Source organism: Macaca mulatta, chromosome 20, assembly GCF_049350105.2.
Source record: "Macaca mulatta isolate MMU2019108-1 chromosome 20, T2T-MMU8v2.0, whole genome shotgun sequence".
Classification (NCBI taxonomy): domain Eukaryota; kingdom Metazoa; phylum Chordata; class Mammalia; order Primates; family Cercopithecidae; genus Macaca; species Macaca mulatta.
Genome location: NC_133425.1, coordinates 67,491,971 through 67,495,505, shown reverse-complemented (window position 1 = coordinate 67,495,505; position 3,535 = coordinate 67,491,971). Strand labels below are relative to the sequence as shown.

The window sequence follows — 3,535 nt, the reverse complement described above, 5'->3', positions numbered from 1 at the left end:
AGAACTGAGAATTGGTTATTTGATTTGGCTGGATGAAAGTCACTGGCCACCTTGACCATAGAGTTCCATTGGATTAACAAGAACAAAAGCTTGATTGGAGGACAAAGTGGGAAATGGTGGTGAATAAAATGGAGTCAGCAAGTATAGACAACTCTATTGATGAGTTACAAAGGAGAGCAGAGAAATGGGGTGTTAGTTGGAGGATTCTATTTAGATAAAGGCTTTGTTTACGTTGGGAGCAACCATAGCATGTTTGTGTACCATTAAGAACAATTATAATAGAAAAGGAAAAGGATGATGTGTAAGAGAGTATATAATTGCAGGGACCAAGGCTTTGAGGAAGAGATGGAATCCAATTCCCAAGTCAAGGCACAGGCCTTAGGAGCAGGGACATGCCATTCATTGTAATTGCAGGGAAGGCAGAGATGATAGGTGGTAGATTTGGTTGTGGGAGGAATAGGTTCTCTTTTGATGGTTTCTAATTTCTCAATGAAATAAGACATTAAGTTATCAACTAAGACTGAGTAATACCAAGGATGTTTAAGATTTGTAGTAAAAATTTTAAATGAGACCAGTCAGTGTGATTGTATATTTTCCTTAACCACATTTAGCTGTTCACGTAAGGATGAGAGTAGGTGAGATGTTGGATTTATCAGCTTTAGGGTTAACAGCACATATAAGGGAAAGAGGCACAAGGGGATATACATCAGGTTAATTATAGTGATGGACCATGGGATTCATTATTGGTGACATAAGAAATGATGATATGAGGAAGGAAATATGAAGTTGAATCAGTTGATGGGTAGGTACAATGTGGCTGAAGAATTGTTGGCAAATGAATTCTGAACTTTGAGTGAGCTAGAAACACTTTTAAATGGGATTCTTAAATCTAGATTTTGGATGTGGTGTGGTGGGTATCTGAGAACGGATAGAGGAAAAGATGAGTGGAAGTAAGGAGGTAAAAGAATCAGGCAGATGCTGAAGTCACCAAGAATGTTGAGAAGTGTGATGGTGGAGAAGAATAGGATCGATCAAATGCTGACTACATAAATTGCTCAACCAGGAGATTGAACAAATGACCACAACAAAGGAGACACAGCAGGTACCATAATCTATTGGCATCTGATTCAAAGGATTTGGTTTTTGAGAGAAGAAGGAGGAGAAAGGGCCTGAACAGGGCAGTGAGGCAGAAGGAAGGCATCTATCCCACATAAATATCCTGAAGATATGTGAGAAGAGGCAGCCACCACTTTTAACAGAGCAGAACGAGAAGCAGGGTGCTAAGGGATAAGCAGGTTTGGGTTAGAACAAGAAGTTGAAAGGAACATTTTTGACATGAGATTAATAATAGAGGAGTATTTTTTTTTTTTTCTAATGACAGACCATGAGTTCCAGAGAATATAGGAAAAGGATTTGGGAGAATAAGAAGAGATGAGAAACTGGGTCAGATTTGGAGATGTACCGAACCACAGAGGGATAAGCACACAGGTCTGATGATGACCTTAGAGCTGCACTGTCCAATATGATAGTCACTAGCAAATATGTGCCTATTGAGCTCTTTAAATGTATCTGACCCAAATTAAGAGGTACTCTAAAACATATATTGGATTTTGAAGGCAGTACAAAAAAGAATGTAAAGTTTCTTATTAATAATTTGTCAGTGCTTGCTTCAGCAGCACATATGCTAAAATTGGAAGAACACAGAGATTCGTATGATTAGCATGGCCCCTGTGCAAGGATGACACACAAATTTGTGAAGAATTCCATATTTTTTGCTATTATTAAAAAGTCAAAAAATAACAGATGCTGGCAAGGTTGTGGAGAAAAAGGAATGCTTTTACACTGTTGGTAGGAGTGTAAATTAGTTCAACCATTGGGGAAGACAGTGTGGTGATTCTTCGAAGACCTAAAGACTACTGTTTGATCCAGCAATCCCATTACTGGGTATATACCCAAAGGATTATAAATTGTTCTATTATAAAGACTCATGAACGTGTATGTTCATTGCAGCACTATTCACAGTAGCAAACACAAGGAATCAACCCAAATGCCCATCAATGATAGACTGGATAAAGAAAATGTGGTACATAGACACCTGGAATATTCTGCAGTCACAAAAAAGAATGACACCAGGTCCTTTGCAGGGTTGTGGATGGAGCTGGAGGCCATTATCCCTAGCAAACTAACGCACAGAAAATCAAAATATCACATGTTCTCACATATACGTGGGCGCTAAATGATGACAACACACAGACACATAGAGGGGAACAACACACACTGGGACCTACTGGATGGTAGAGGGTGGGAGGAGGGAGAGAAGCAGGAAAAATAACTAATGGGTGCTAGGCTTAATACCTGGGTGATGAAATCATCTGTACAACCAACCTCCGTGACACAAGTTGACCTACGTAACAAACCTGCATATCCGGTACATGTACCCTTGAACTTAAAATAGAAGTTAAAAAATAAATAATTTTTACATTAATTGTTTAATGTTTTTGATATTTTCACTTAAAGAAATGTTACTAAAATTGATTTCACTTTTTAAAAACTATTTTAAATGTGGCTACTAGAAAATTTTAAATTATATTTCTACTGCACAGTGCTGCCTTAGAAGCTTTTATTTCTGGTGGTGACCTAACAGGGATGTTTAGCGAGTTTGGGATTAGACCTGATAGATTTTTAGAGGAGGGTAGGCCATCAATTCCAGTTATGGTCATCTTCTTTGGAGTGATCTTTTCAATCCTTGCTTTTTCAGTATGGTTCTTAGACTAGTAGCATTGGGAGCTTCTTAAGTATGCAAAATCTCAGGTTCTGTCCTTTATCTACAGAACCAGAATCTGCATTTTAACAAGATTCCCAGGTGAGTACTCTGCACATTAAACATTGAGAAGCATTGCTTGGGGCATTTTCAAGTGGTAAGGCTGATGAAGATGAGCCCAGGGAAGAGAAAGGGTACCAGAAACACCTTGCTGGGTGAGAAGTGGTCTTACCAGTGGGTAATTTCCAGCCCATAGGAGAAGCATTCAAATCTGGGAGAGCAATGAAGTGTTCAGAGCTGTACTCTCTAATATGGTAGCCATTGGCCACATGTGGCTACTTAACACTGGAAATGTGGCTGGTGTGACTTGAGATGTGCTGTAAGTTTAAGATGCACATCAGGTTTTAAAGACTTACTATGAATAAGAGAAAGTAAAATATCTCATTAATAAATTTATAATGTTGACAACATGTTGATATAATATTTGGAATATATTGAGTTAAACAAAATATATTGTTAAAATGAATTTCACCTTTTTTTAAAGGTAGCTTTTAGAAAATTTAAAATTTGTATGTGGCTTCCATTACATTTCTATTCGAGAGCACTTCTCTAGACCATACTGGAAGAGTCACGCCTCCAAGACTCTCCCATACAGACATACTGTGTAGCAGGGGTTCACAAACAATGGCCACTACCTATTTGTTTAAATAAAGTTATATTGGAACACAGCCAGGTTTATTATTTCACATCGTCTATGACTACTTTCATGCTATA

The 3,535-nt window shown here is 38.0% G+C and overlaps 1 pseudogene; it reads left to right on the top strand.

The window, feature by feature from the left end:
* The first annotated feature begins 1,660 nt into the window (after positions 1-1,660).
* Positions 1,661-1,773, top strand: LOC114674554 (U6 spliceosomal RNA; annotated as a pseudogene).
* Positions 1,774-3,535: the final 1,762 nt, after the last annotated feature.